This window comes from Mobula hypostoma, chromosome 4 (assembly GCF_963921235.1).
Source record: "Mobula hypostoma chromosome 4, sMobHyp1.1, whole genome shotgun sequence".
NCBI lineage: Eukaryota > Metazoa > Chordata > Chondrichthyes > Myliobatiformes > Myliobatidae > Mobula > Mobula hypostoma.
Window position 1 is genome coordinate 32615944 of NC_086100.1, and position 15674 is coordinate 32631617.

Sequence of the window (15674 nt, forward strand, 5' to 3'; positions counted from 1 at the left end):
CATTGGGCACTAGGTATAAACAATGATTGGCAACAGGATGCAGCAAATTAAAGTTCCACAAAAATTCATAACACTCTGCATGCCACATTTTTTTTTACATCAACAGAATACACCTGCAATCATCAGGGAGAGTCCAGATGACACCAGACTACCACACTTGCTGTAGTCCAGGTCCACCAATGATGAATAGCAGAAACCAGTTATTTTAATAAATTAGAACAGAATGCTGGAAGAAGCAGGTCAAACAGCATCTGTAGAGACAAAAACTGAATATCTCCAGCATTTTCTGAATTTATTTCAGATTTACAACAGCTGCATTTTCTTTCCTTTCTTTTATTGTGATGTTGCTTAGTCTCCTGTTTCTAATCCCTCACCCCAGAAGTACAGGACTTTTCCTCTAATATGCACCTGGCTTGTCCCTCTGAGTAACAGTGGGTGCAACTGTCACCTTACTTGCAGCATCTGTCTCCTCCATAATCCTTACAGTATGCATTGGTGCTGCTACATGTGTGGGGTTAAGAGATGAAGCACGCATCCAAAGATTGCAATGTCAGAAAATACACAAAATTGGGTGAGTTCTGTCAGGAATTTACCTGGTTCCCGTTGCATGCTTCTGGATAGAAACCATACTAATACTGCTTTGAACTGGATTTTTGCCAGTCAGTCTGTTGCTCTTTTTTGGCAGAGGACTTGATTAGTTATCAACACCAATTACATATGTTGCAGTAAAATAAAACTCAGCATAAATTTTGGGCATATGTTATGTTAATTAATTGATTGATTATTCTGTATGAATCTAGGTGGGAAGACAGTGGTGTTAATCCTAATATAATCCACTAGATGAACTAAAGTGGCTCAGAAAAATAAATTAAATCATCATTAACTCTTGCAAATTAAACAGTAATTATGCGAACGGGTTAAGGCTCATCCAAACATATCAAGGTCTCAGTCTTCTTATATTGATTTTGCACACTTTTATAATCTATTTCTAGTTTTTATTTTTCTCGTACTTTGAAACATGGTTAATGTATAAATTGGTGTTTTCAATGTTTATTTCATTGCAATTAGTTTCATTCTGATTTTTCATTATATGGATAATAAACATAATAACACAGATTCCACAACTGTACAAATTTCAGTTTATTCACACCGGTATTATATACAACAGATTTTTGCTGCTGTATTTTGACACCTACTTTTGTAATTTTGACTCGCCTATTTTCAACCTGGTTTGAAAGAACATTAGTCTTATCCTTTAATACCTTACATAATTACTAAGTGTGACTCATGACTGATCAACCAACGATGGAAAGTGTCACTTTTTTGATTAAGAATGAAACTCAGGAAAGATTATAAAGAGAATATATGAAAGAAAAAATGAAAAATAGTTAACAATTAGTTTCAAGATATTCAGCTCTGAAGAATACATCTTCTAAATTCAAGTGATTTAGTTGGTTTAGAAAAACTGAATAGTAGTTTTGATTATTTTATGGAATATATGCACTAAGATAGTCAAGGATGGCCTTTCTAAATCTGCAACAGATTTAACTACAGAAAAAATAAGGCTTTTGTTTTTTGCAGAAACTGGCTGTGCAGCCAAGCAATTAAAATGAGATTGATAAGATGACATTGTGGACAGAATAAGCTATTGTGCAAATGCTCCATGTATTATGTTTAATAATAAATCTTTTCAGAGAGGAAGTGAAAAGTGATGAAAACTCTGGAGCTTTCTTCAATTCTAATCATATTAGAGGTTTGGTTTTACAGTATCAAATGAAGGCTCATTAAATTTTTTGTGCTAAATAATGACAAAAACTCATAATGACAAAGCTTTAAATAGAGTGATAGCTGTCCTTTTGTAAATGCAGTACTAAGAATAATTATTGCTTGACTTTGTACCACACGTTGAAAGCACAAACATTCAGTCCAATCTACCAGCACTATGCAAGTCAAATTGTCCTAATATTTTGTTGTGAAGAATACTATTGAGGAGACAGGTGTACTTGAGGGTCAGAACCTGTAACAGAATTGAAAAATTACAATCATGTCATTTGTTTTATGCGATCTGAAAAGTAGAAAAGAAATATTACACAAGAGAGATCATGTACCGGAAGTCTCCTCTGACAAGCCACACATAGAATTACAAAGAAAGCCAGTGTATAACTAGCCAAGGAAGCAGTATCCTGATGTATTGGGATACAATGACAGAACAGAAAACATGAGGTAGAGGGATAGAGTGGCAGAAACAAAATGTTAATAATTGGGTGTATTTTGATATAAATAACCTGAAGTTACTGATTCTCTGACTCACAGCAGACTCCTATAATTTAAATGACCTCCTCACCCAGCAGCTCTATTGCATTCACAATTGGGGTTTGGAGATGTCAGTAGCTACTCTAACTCCTCTGCTGTCTGTCTGGACTCTAGTTATTGACCTTTTATGTTGTTGCAACAAGACTACAATGAAAGCTGCAAGAACAATTGTATAATTTTTCTCAGCAGTTCTTACAAACTGTGGAAATTTTACCTCAATATTTCATTGTTCTTCAAATAAATTTACAATATTTTGACATGAACACTGTTTTTAGCATTTTGAAACCTGTATCAATTTCACATTTTCATCCTTCCCATTTTAGATTTCCTCGAGCTTTCCAGTTCCTTACCTTTTATACACTGTCTTATGCTTCTGTCTGACATTATACTGAAATAATTTTTCCATATTTCAGTTTGCATGTTCCTGTCAGAATCAATGCAAGGCTAACAGATTTAGGAAACCTTGGCTTTTGAGAGATATTGAGAAAAAAAGGAGGTTCTATCAATACCTCCAGTTGGACTCTGTCTTTTTGTGTGTTTTCCCCCCAACTGTCAGTCTGTGGTTTTGTATTGCTGTGTGCTCCTGTCCCTGCTGTCTGTCTGTATCTTGTTTTACGGCGGTTGGCATCCAGCTTAATGGTGCATTACCGCCTCCCTCTGCTCCAGAATGTGCACTAGACATACATTCTAAATCCCTTCATCCAATCTCTCTCGCGCGCGCATATTATATATATATATACATACAAACCTACACTTCACCCTCCCATCTTTGACCATCCTAGTATCCTATTCCTGTTTATTCATCATAATCTATAAAAAACCCCTGTACCCCTTAAAAACGCTAAAAATACCCGGACTTGTGCTCTCTCACCCATGCCCAGCAACCCTTTTAATGTGAATTCCTGCATCCCCAACTCCCTTAATTTATTTCTCATCATCTCTCTCTGTATCCCATACTTCCTGCAACTCAGAACTACATGTTCTACTGACTCCTCTTCCTGACATTCCTCACACAATCCTGTCTGGTGTTTCCCTATCATTTTCAACGTTTTGTTTAATGCACAATGCCCCAGCCTTAACCTAGTCCACACAATTTCCTCTCTTCTGTTTCCATTACATACCCTAGTAACTGCAATACTCTTTTGTATTTGATATAAATGCCTCCTGTTCCCCTCCTTGTCCCATCTTTCTTGCCACATTCGGTTGACTTTTTCCCAGATTACACACTTAACCTCTGCTTTACTGATACTAATGTGCATTTCCACATTTTCTTTCTTTAACGCCCTCTTTGCCAACTCATCCACCCTCTCATTCCCCTTCACCCCTACATGTGCTGGAACCCATAGAAATTTTACCTGACCTCCCTGATTTGCAATTCTTGTAACTAACTGAAGGGCTTCATAAAGTACATCTTGCCGACTGTTTATGTGAAAAGACCTTAAACTTGCTAGAACTGAGGACGAATCTGAACATATCAATGCTTTGGCTTGTCTGGCTTTCTGCACCCATTGCAACGCAACCAACACTGCCAGCATCTCCACTGTAAACACCCCTAATTTATTAGATTTTCTTCTGCTGATTCCAATTTCTTTTGCTGGTATTACCACCCCAAACCCTGTCACTCCTGTTTCAGGTTCCTTCGCACCATCCGTATAAATGTGAGTATAATCACTATACTTTTCCATCACATGACAGTTAAATGCATTTACCAAATCTGTTTTATATCTTTCTTTCCTTTTTACCTCTAACAAATGCCAGACTATGTCAGGCCATACAAGCTTCCATGGAGCTACAATCAGATAAACTGCTGAAGGACTTATCCTCAGATCAAACACTCCACATTCTTTCGCGATATCATTCCCTACCCGACTAAAGGTATCCCTCTGAAACCTCCCATTTTCCCAGCACTCCTGCAACACTCCTTTAGCAGGGTGAGAATTATTGTGCCCCTGCAAGTTAGCCCAGTAGTTTGCCATCAGTTGCATCCTTCTTAGTTCCAAAGGCATTATTCCCATTTCTACCTGTAGGGCTGACACTGGAGACATTTTAAAAGCCCCACTGCACACTCTCAAGGCCTGAGCCTGAATCACATCCAGTTTCCTTATAAGAGACCTAGCTGCTGATCCATATACTATATTTCCATAATCCAATACAGATCTTACTAAAGCCACATACATTCTCTTCAAAGCTGAACAACTTGCTCCCCATTCCCTACCAGTCAAACATCTCATCACATTTATTACTTTTTTACATTTCTCCTCAACTTTCCTGATATGGTCTTCCCATGTTAATCGTGAATCAAATACAACTCCCAGAAATTTAAATGATGCAACCCTTTCTAATTCAACCCCATACATTCTTAACTTCTTCCCTACCTCAACCCTTTTCCTGGTAAAAAATACAGTTTGAGTTTTATCTACTGAAAATCTACATCCCCAATCATAACCCCACTCCACCACTTCACCACTTGTAGTTTCCTGATTATATGGTCCATGTTCCTGCCTCTTTTCCACAGGCCCCATCATCCACAATCAGTGACCTACCTATATCCACTGGTACCTTTGTGAAGACATCATTGATCATAATGATGAAAAGTAACGGGCTAATCACACTACCCTGAGGTGTGCCATTTTCCACTATGTACTGTTTTGATAATTCTGATCCAATCCGAACTTGAATTTTTCTACCAAACAAAAAATCTTTAATCCAATTAAAAACTCTCCCACCAACCTCCACCTTGTGCAGTTTAATTAATAATCCTTCCTTCCACATCATATCATAGGCTTTTTCAATGTCAAAGAACACTGCCACTACTGACTCTCTATTTGCCTGGGCCTTCCTTATTTCAGTCTCTAACATAATCACTGAGTCCATGGAATTCCTTCCCTTTCTAAAACCACTCTGATAACTTGCCAGCATTCCCCTTTTCTCAAGCTCATATGATAACCTTTCTGTTATCATCCTTTCCATTATCTTACATATACTTGATGTTAATGCAATTGGTCTGTAGCTAGTGGGTTTTGACAGATCCTTGCCAGGCTTCCTTATTGGAATTATTACTGCTTCTTTCCACGCACTTGGTAATCTTCCCTCCTCCAACACACTCTGTTATAAAAATGCAGCAACTTCAGGAGCACTTCTTCTCCTAGATTTTTTAGCATCACAGAGCATATCAGATCTTTCCCTGTGGAGGGGTTGGTCTCGATCTCTTTATTGCTCTCACCTGTCCCTGCTCCTGCTCTACTCCTTCTCTCATCTGCTACTCGTTATTACCTGTGTCTCATTGTGCTCCTGCTCTACTCTGGCCCCTGTATTACTGAGTCCTCCATCTCTCATCTGCTTCTCATTATTACCTGTAGTGGTGCACCTGTGTCTCATAGAGCTCCTGTCCCCACTCCTACTCTGCTCTGGCCCCTGTATTACTGAGTACTCTGTCTCTCATTTGCTTCTCATTATTACCTGTGTTGCTGCCACCTGTGTCTCATTGTGCTCCACCTATCATCTGCCTCTCTGTTTATTGCTCAGTGTATTTCAGTCCTGTGTTTTCACCTGTTGTTGCTGGATTATGTCAGTGAATTTTCCTGAGCCTTTCCAGCATTTAGATCTGTACTCTGTTTGTCTGAATATTGACTCTGCCTGTTTTCTGATTCTGGTTTTGGGATTTCTCTGGATATTTTGATCTTTGTCTGAACTTTGACACTGACTTTGTTTGCACCTCAGGATTTGTTACTCAATTAATATCACTGTGTGCACCCTACTGGGTCTGTGATTGGATCCCTACTCCAGTGTCCTGATAGGTGTATAGCAGGTATAGGCAGCAAGGAACAGGGAGGTACTCGAGGAGTCTAAGGAATGTAATAGAACACTTAAGAGGGAAATCAGGAGGGCTAAAAGAAGAAGAGATTGCTCTAGCAGACCAGGTAAAGGAGAATCCCAAGGGATATAGTAAGATAACAGACACATTTAGAGTAAAAGGATAGCAAGAAACAAAATTGGTCCTCTGGAAGATCAGCATAGTCATCCATGCATGGAGGAGAAAGAGATTGGACAGAACTTAATTGCTCAGCAGACAAAAATAAGTCTGTAGAACTGAAGCAAAAGAGCAAGTGAGTTCATGAACCATATATGGGTTACAGCAGAAGAACCTTTACTTTTTTTAAGGCATTGTAGTCTGGATAAAGAAGTTACAGATAGAGTAAATGCAAGCAGGCTTTTTCCACTGAGGTTGGGTGAGACTTGTACTAGAGGTCATAGGTTAAGGGTGAAAGGTGAAATGTTTAAGGGGCACATGAGGAACTTCTTTGCTTAGTGTGGGGAATGAGCTGCTAGCAGTACCAGTGAATGTGGGCTTGATTTCAATATTTAAAAGGTTAGATATGTACATGGATGAAAGGCATATAGAAGGCTATGGTGCAGGTTGATGGGACTAGGTAGAATATTAGTTCGGCATAGACTAAATGGGCCAGAGTGCCTGTTTCTGTGCTGTAGTGCCGTATGACTATTTACCGTAGAACATAGGACATTGTCAGGACACAGGGCAGTGGATAAAGTGTTGAAATCTTTTACTTTGATTTAAACATCAATGTTCATCTGCAAGTATTTATCCTGACTTTATTTTTTAATGGCTGGTCCAGGAAGCATTGCAACAAAAATTGAACGATGAGGAAATGCTGTTATTCAAAAATGTGAAGTTCTAATAAATTCAGAATTGTATAATGCATAACAAATCTGTTGGAATTCATTGAGGAAATAACAGGCAAGACAGACAAAAGAGGGAGTGGATTCTATTTACAGTACTTGGATTTTCAGAAGTCCTTTGACAAGGTGCTTTATATAAGAATCTTAAAGAAGGAAAGAGCCCATGCTACTATAGAAAAGATACTAGCATAGCTAGAAGACTGGCTTATTGGTAGGAGACAAGAGGAGGAATAAAGGCATCTTTTTCTAGTTGGCTACCAGTGACCAAAGGTGTTCATGAAGGGTTGGTGTTGGGACTATCTCTTTTCACATTATATGTCAATGAACTTGATAAAATTTCTGGCTTTATGGCCAAGTTTACAGATGTCACAAAGTTGGGTGGAAGGGCAGGTCATGTTAAGAAAGCAGGGAGTCTGCAGAAGGACTTGGACAGATTAGGAGAATGAACAAATAAATGGCAGATGGAATTTAGTGTAGAGACATTTATGTACTGTGGTAGAAAGAATAAAGACAAAGACTATTTTCAAAATATGGTGCAAATTCAAAAATCAGAGGTGTAAAGAGACTTGGGAATTCATGTAGCATTCCTTGAAGTTTAATGTGCATGTTGAGTTGGTGGTGAGGAAGGCCAATGCAACGGTAGCAATCATTTCAAGAGGAATAGAATATAAAACCAAGGATATAATGCTGAAGCTTTATAAGGCATCAGTCAGATTGCACTTGGAGTATTGTGAGCAGTTTTGGGTCCCTTATCTCAGAACAGATTTGCTGGCATTGGAAAGGGTCCAGAGGTGGTTTACAAGAATGATCCTGGTAATGAAAGGGATAACCTATCAAATATTGATAGGCCTAGATAGAGTGGACATAGAGAGGATGTTTCCAGTAGTGAGTGTCCAGGGCAAGAAGACACAGCCTCAGAATAGAAGGATGTCCCTTTAGGAGACATAAGGAGAAATATGGGCCAATGGATGGTGAATCTGTGGAATTCATTGACGTGGAGGCAAAGTCACTGGATATAGTTAAAGTGGAGGCTGATAGATTCTTGATTAGTAAGGGCATCAATGGTTATGGTGAACAGGCAGGAGAACGGGTGTGAGCAGAGAAAATAAATTACCCATGATGGACCAATGGAGCAGACCTGATGGGCTGAATGGCCTAATTCTGTTCCTGTGCTGATTAGTCTTATGTAAGGTTTATGTGGTTATTTGCACTTGCAATACATTTATTGCTGCTTTTTAAATAATGCTGAATCATTACAAAATTGTTTGCTTGAAATATTTTTGTTTGAATGTGGGGTATCTTCCAATTTAGTAATTGATCTGCCAATGAGTCAGCCAGCCATTCCAATGTTAAACAATGACCAGTGACCCATAATTGCTTATCTTTTTGCTGGTTTAAATTCTGGATTGAATGCCAATCTAATACACATAATTCATTATGAGGAACTACAAAGAACCTTTAATATGTAATTTTTGGTATCATGTTAAACAAGACAGTGAAAGCCTTCTGTAGACTTCTCATAAATGAGTAGATTAGGTTACCTGCATCCAGGAACAACAACTTTATTTATCTAGAACCTCTAACATTGTAACATTTCCTTGCACAGGAGCATAACCAAATGAAATTTAACATCAATTCACATCTGCGGATGGTAGGATGGATGATCAAAGGTTATGTGGAAAAGGCAAGTTTTAAACAGACTTTTAGCGGGGGGGAGATCCATAGAAAGGCAGAGGTTTATGGTGAGAATTACAAAAGTTCAGCAGCTTGGGAAGCTTAGGATCAGAATACCAGTGACAGTTATATTTGAATTGGTTTTTAATTTCAAATATTCAAAGCACATTTATTATCAAAGAATGTATAAATTATACACCTTGTGACTTATCTGCTTAATGGCAGCCAAAAAGCAAGAAACCCAAATAACCCAATTCAAAAAAAGACCAAAAGCCACTGAGCAGAGAAAGAGAGAGAGAGAGGAAAAAAAACACATCATGCAAACAATAGAAGCAAGCCAACAGCGTTCTGAACCAGAATAAGTCCCCAGATCCGTGCCCAGAGCAGCTGGAACAGGCCCAAGCCTCGGTCCGAATTCACCACACCAGCAGGACAAAAACAGACTGCAGCCGGATCAGTTCACAGCCTTGGTGCCGCAGAGAAAGAAATGAACATTTGCTTGAGAGCGGGCAAAATCAGCCCAACCCTCGCCTCCGTTCCCAACACGCTGGCTTTTTAAATTGTCCAAGCACCAGGTAGTGTTTAGGATCCGGGTCCTAGCACAGCGACACACTTGGGCCACACTGCCCAAAGCCATTCTCGATCTCACCAAATCGTCTCAGCACTTCGAGTGATTCAACCTCTCACCTGGGTTGGGTGAATGGGCATTGAAACTCTTCTGCATTGACTCCTCTCCAAAATGCTCACTCCATCTCCAGCAGCAATACAGCCAACTCCATCTGCAACCACGGCTCGAACACGTTGTGCCTTGCAATACTCCAGCACGGCTCATCCCTGAACCATCCTTGCCTCCGCGTGCCTCCTTATTGTCTGCGGCAATAGTTCACCATAATTTGCTTCAGAAAAGAGGTCATAAGTATTGTTTTTAGTCGAATCTCTTGCCTTACAATCTACCAGTAAGCTGTGGCAAATCCTTGAGTTGAATCACCTTGTAATCACTAAAACAACAATGTTACTCAATATTACCCCAATTTAAAATACAACCAAAAAGTTACAATTATTTTATCTTATGTTTGCCTATTTCATGTTTTATTTATTAGAGGAATCAACTAAGAATTGACCAGAATTACTAATTATAAAAACTGTTTATCTCTATGAATAGGAAACTGGTTAAAATAAAATGAAGTGTAGGTATTTCTTCACTGGAGTGAAAATTCCAGGACCGATGTTAGGACTTGTGCTCTTTTTACCAGTCTTATGGTTTTAAAAGCTTAAAGCATATTTATTATTTCTGGGAGAAGCACCAAAGTTCCGCATGACATGTTATACTAGAATAACTAGAGTGTGGGCATGTGTCCAAGTGGTTAAGGCATTGGACTAGCGACCTGAAGCAACGTGTTGTGTCCTTGAGCGAGGCACTTAATCACACATTGCTCTGTGACGACACTCGTGCCAAACTGTATGGGTCCTAATGCCCTACCCTTGGACAACATCGGTGTCGTGGAGAGGGGAGACTTACAGCATAGGCAACGGCTGGTCTTCCATACAACCTTGCCCAGGCCTGCGCCCTGGAGAGTGAAAACTTTCCAGGCGCAGATCCATGGTCTCGCGAGACTAACAGATGCCTTTATTTACTAGAATGAAGAACAAAAGTTACAGCAAGAATACTCTTGAAAAAAAATTGGTAAATATTGTTATTATTGTAAGATGTATCAAGGTACAGCAAAAAAATGTCTAGACTACAGTCAAATCCAGAATTCAGAATCCAGAATCAGAATTTATCACTGGCATGTGTTGTGAAAGTTGATATTGATCAGTGAATTACAACAGTGTACTGAGGTAGAACAAGGCAAAACAATGAGTGTAAATTGTTACTGTTACAGAGAAAGTGCAGTGCAGGTAGACAATAAGGCATGAAGTCATAACAAGAAACACTGATGTCAAGAATGCATTTTAAAGTACTCAGGCACCCTTTAGTAGTCTTATAACAGCAGGATAAAACAGTCCTTGATGAAAAAGATATTAAGTTTTAGCAAATATAGCATTGACATATCCAGTCACTGCTTTATAACAAGAAGTACATTTAACTATTTGCATAATAGCTTTATTTCTATCTTTGATATCTCTTTTTTTCCCTTTCAAGTTTCTTTTGGAGACCCTGACCTGGAGTTACACACTGACTTTGGTTCTTTGTGGAAATGGGCACGCTCTCAGAGCTTCACAACTGGCCACTTTTTGATATGCCAAGGACGTGACCTGGAGGATTAGCGCACCTTCAGGGTGCCGGATTTCCGTGGCTCTGGAGACGGGCTAATTCAAGGCTGGTACTGCTGCCTGCTGTGTCGTGGGAGTACACAGAAGATCGAAAGCAGCGTGCTGGCTGTGTGCCCTGGGACCTGAGCTCTTCGGGCAGAGAGCTCAGAAAAAGCGGTGCAGCAGACTTTTAACAAAACAACTCGCTGATTTATGGTGTTATGTCTCCCCTCTCGCTGTGAAACAGGGACACCTCGTTTTGCCTTATTAGGAAGAGAGAGAGCCTGTGGTATGTCGAATGCTGGGTGAACGAATAGTCTGTGGGGTACTGCAAATCTGTGTCTTTATTTAAGCTTTGCTGTATGCTTGAGTGCTTGGTCGGGGTGCTGATGCTTTTTTTGCTGGTTGGGGTGTGGGTTGTTGCTTTGCTGCTGCTTGTGTGAGGGAGGGGGGAGTTGGGGGGGCTTTGGGGTTCTAACATTTAACTGTCATTCATTCTTTGGGGCACTCCTCTGTTTTTGTGGATGTTTACGATGAAAAAGAATTTCAGGATGCATATTGTATACATTCCTCTGACATTAAATGTACCTATTGAAACCTATTGAAAGTAGCAAATATGATCATGAACCTGTTTTTACCATTTTATTAGCATAGGAAATATCTATGAACATGATTCAGGAGAAATCATCACTTACCTATGCATTCTAGAGATGGTGTACAGTAGGGGTCGCCAACCCGTCGATCGTGATTGACCGGTCGATCTTTGAGACTTTCCCAGTCAATCCCAAAAAAAATGAAAAATAAATACACAAATACTGTTGTAATGTGAGCATTATAAAAATAAGTAATACTAATTAGGATAATGGTAATATAGCAATATTTTCACTATTGAAAACTATTTGTAAAGAGAGATTGTTTCTGGGTTGTGGGGTCTTAGTTCCGTTCTTTCTGTCCAGTGTGCATGTGTGTAGCTCCCCCACCATGCACCGCATTTTCAGCGTAGCTTGTGCTGCATCAAAGTGACCAATTAGATTGGATAAGAGTACTGACTGTCACAACCATCAATACACGGCACTTGCTTGTGATATTCTGCAAGGTAGCTAGCTAGCACGGCGGAGGCTCCACGAAAGAAGGCGAAAACTTACAACTTCCATCCAGAATGGGAAGAGGAATTTCTATTTACCTCGGTGAAAGACAAGTGTGTATGTATGTTGTGCCACCAACCACAAGCACCCTCTAAAAGAGGGAATCTGGAGCGGAACCACAACACCAACCACCAGAAATTTAAAGACACCTACACCCCCAAAGAGTGCAATTTGTGCCAGGAAAATTGAGGAGCTGAAATCGGGGTTGAAGGCCCAGCAATCCTTTTTCACAAAACATGCTGCTCAAAATAAGGCTGCTATTGAAGCATTTCGTGTAAGTCACCTTTTGGCTAAGCAGAAGAAGCTTTTTACAGATGGCGATTTATTCAAGGAAGCAATGGCCATTACCGCAGAGACTGTTTTTAATGACTTTAAAAACATAAGCGACATCACAACCGCTAATATACTGTCAGAGGACGTGGATCGACAAGTGTTAAAGGACTTGTCACTCTGTGAATATTTTTCACTGCAGTTCGATGAATCCCTGGATGTAATGCAAACAGCTCAGCTTGTTATATTTGTCAGAATGGCTTTCCAGGATTTTACAACAAAGGAGAACTTCCTCACTCTTTTGCAATTAAAGGAAAGAACGAGAGGTGAGGATATTTACAATGAGTTTAAAAAATATATCCGTGAAAATGACATCCCCATTCATCAACTGATGGCAATTACTACTGATGGGGCTCCAGCAATGCACGGTGTGTGTGTTGGTTTTATAGCACTGTGCCGTAATGACCCTGATTTTCCCAGCTTCCTAGATTATCACTGTGTGATTCATCAGCAGGCCTTGGCTGGGAAGGTCGTGGACTTTTCTCAAGTAATGACACTGGTGGTCAAACTGATAAACTTGATTCGAGCAAAAGCCCTTCAGCACCGCTTATTCAAGGCGTTATTGGATGAGCTCGATGACGCTTATGGAGACATAATTCTTCATGCTGATGTTCGGTGGTTGAGTCGCGGCAAAGTGCTGCAACGATTCGTTGACTTGCTGCCTGAGGTAAAGACTTTCCTGTCAACAAGAAACGAGGAGCACGAGGAGCTGTCAGATGATGCGTGGCTACTGGATTTAGCGTTTCTGACAGACATAACGGCTAAATTAAATACACTTAATAACGAGCTCATGGGAAAAGACCACCACCTAACCCACACGATAAGCGCAGTAAATGCGTTTAAGGCCATGCTCGGTGTCTGGATTTCAAATTTAAAGAAAGGGAGGCTGACACACTTTCCCAACTTGGAAAAAATGTTACCGGCCATCATGGAAAAAAATACTTTTCGCCCTGAGCAGTACTGTGCTCACTTAGACAAACTAGCAATAGAATTCGATGGGCATTTTGGGGAGTTAAACGTCATGAAAGATATTGCTGCATTTATTTCAAACCCATTTCTGCCGATTGATATAGAACAGATAGCAGCCAAACTCCAGCAAGTATTTGGTGCGCCAAGTGATTCTGAAATGGAAATAATTGATTTGCAAATGACATCAAGCTTAAAGCAAGATCAGGGGATGGTGACTTTTGGAGGCTTGTCAGCAGGGAGAAGTTTCCTTATCTCACCGCATGTGCACTAAAAGTCAGTGCTTACTTCGGGTCAACTTATCTGTGTGGAATTGCATTTTCACAGATGAAAATTATTAAATTTAAGTACAGGAGCTCTCTTACTGACAGACACCTCACAGACTGGCTGTCTGTAGTTATGAGCCAAATTTCATGGAACTAGCAGAAAGTATTCAGCCCCAGTCATCCCACTGAGTGCAATGGCAAATTTTTATTCATTTATTTTTCGTGTTGAAATAAAACTAAATAATGAAACTTAGAATTAAAGGTGTGAAGTATTGTAATACTTGTATTCTTAAAGAAAGACAGTTATGGCCTGTTTGATATGCCAGTTACAGTGTTTTCTTGTTTGAACTAATTTGAAAGTTTGACAAAAGTATTTTGTGTAATTCAAATACATTTAGCCCAAATAAAAGGCCTCAAATTGGAAGTACAATCTGAGCTGTGTTTTCTCTAAATGATTTAGTAGGTAGATCTCACCTTTTACTAAGGTCGAGGTGGGGGATCTTGGGCTTAAAAAGGTTGGTGACCACTAGTGTACAAGAAAGATCCTGTGAACCTTGTGTCATGGTGTAAGCTCAACTTCAGTGAAAACAAAAGAGTTGGTTGTTCACCTAAGGGATGGTGTGGAGATGTTTGTGGGGGCGATGAACAAACCTTGTCCTCATCAGAGCTGTGATAGATGTAGAGATGGTTGGCAGCTTCAAGCTCCATGGCATCCATTTCACTAGCAACCTCAACTAGTCCTTTCACACTGATGCGGTGGTCAAGAATGGGCATTAGCATATTTTGTTTCTCTGGCACCTGGCAGGATTTGGCATGACAACCTGGATTCTCTCAGACTTCTACAGATGCACTATAGAAAGCATTCTAAACAGCTGTATCTCAGCTTGGTATGGCAATCGCTCTGCTCTGGACCAACAGAACCTGCAAAGAGTGATAAGCAAAGGCTAGTTCATCCCAAGATTGCAAATTCTTTTTATCTAGTCCATCTTCACAGTGCATTGGTTCAGAAAGGCTGACAGTATCATCAGTATCTTCAAGGATGCCTGCTACCCCGTTCATTCCCTTTTCTCCCTTCTGGGAGAAGACACAAGAAAACCCTGATATCCAGATTTAAGAAGAGCTTTCTCCGTACTGTTCTCGGACTTCTGAATCTCTCACCTCTTTACACCCCTTTCTCAATAGCGCTGCCATGTTCGTGTACTCTTCATTCTACCTCTTTTGGTTGTTTTGCTATCTTCACTTCAGCATTTCATTTTGCACCAGTTCAGTTTGCACTGTTATCTTCTCACCATTTTGTTATTTTGCAGTCGTTGTTGAATTTATGATCATCATGTATACTATTCAGATTCTGTGAGTTTCGTTCAAACAAGGAATTGCATTGCACCCTGGTGAATATGGCAATAAACTAACCTGGATCCAACAAAAACGAAACATCGAAGAGGGAACTAAATGCTGTCTGCATAAACACAAAAATGGCGAGTTTCAGATCACAAAAAGTTGACATGTAATTGAGAAAAGCAATGTTTAACGTAATCCTTTATACTACATAAATCACACATAGATAATTCACTAAGAGCACGATATACTCAAGTTAAAATTTACAACTAATAGTGCCATTATATTAGCATCAGAGGAGATCTGTCAGCTTAGCAAGTGAAGACGGACCAATATTTCAAAGAAGTGCAGGAAAGTGGAAATTAAGGCTTTATTGGAGGAGAACAAATGCTAGTTTAAAACAATGCTTATTTAAAACTAAGGATAACAAAGAAACGGAGGTGTAGTGGGTAATTCAATGTGGAATTCAGTGTGGAACCTAGACAGCAACATGGAATACACTAGTCTCACACAAAAGGCCCACACTATCCCTATCACATCTTCCAAAGATCATACGGTAAATCCCTGTTTCCTGCAAGTTGATAAGTCCCTGCAATCTATTCTATTCTGTGAATTTATCAACTTTGTTTTTGAAAGCTAGAATTAAATATGCTTTTACCATGCTACTCATTCAATGTAAGTGTCAATGGCCTTT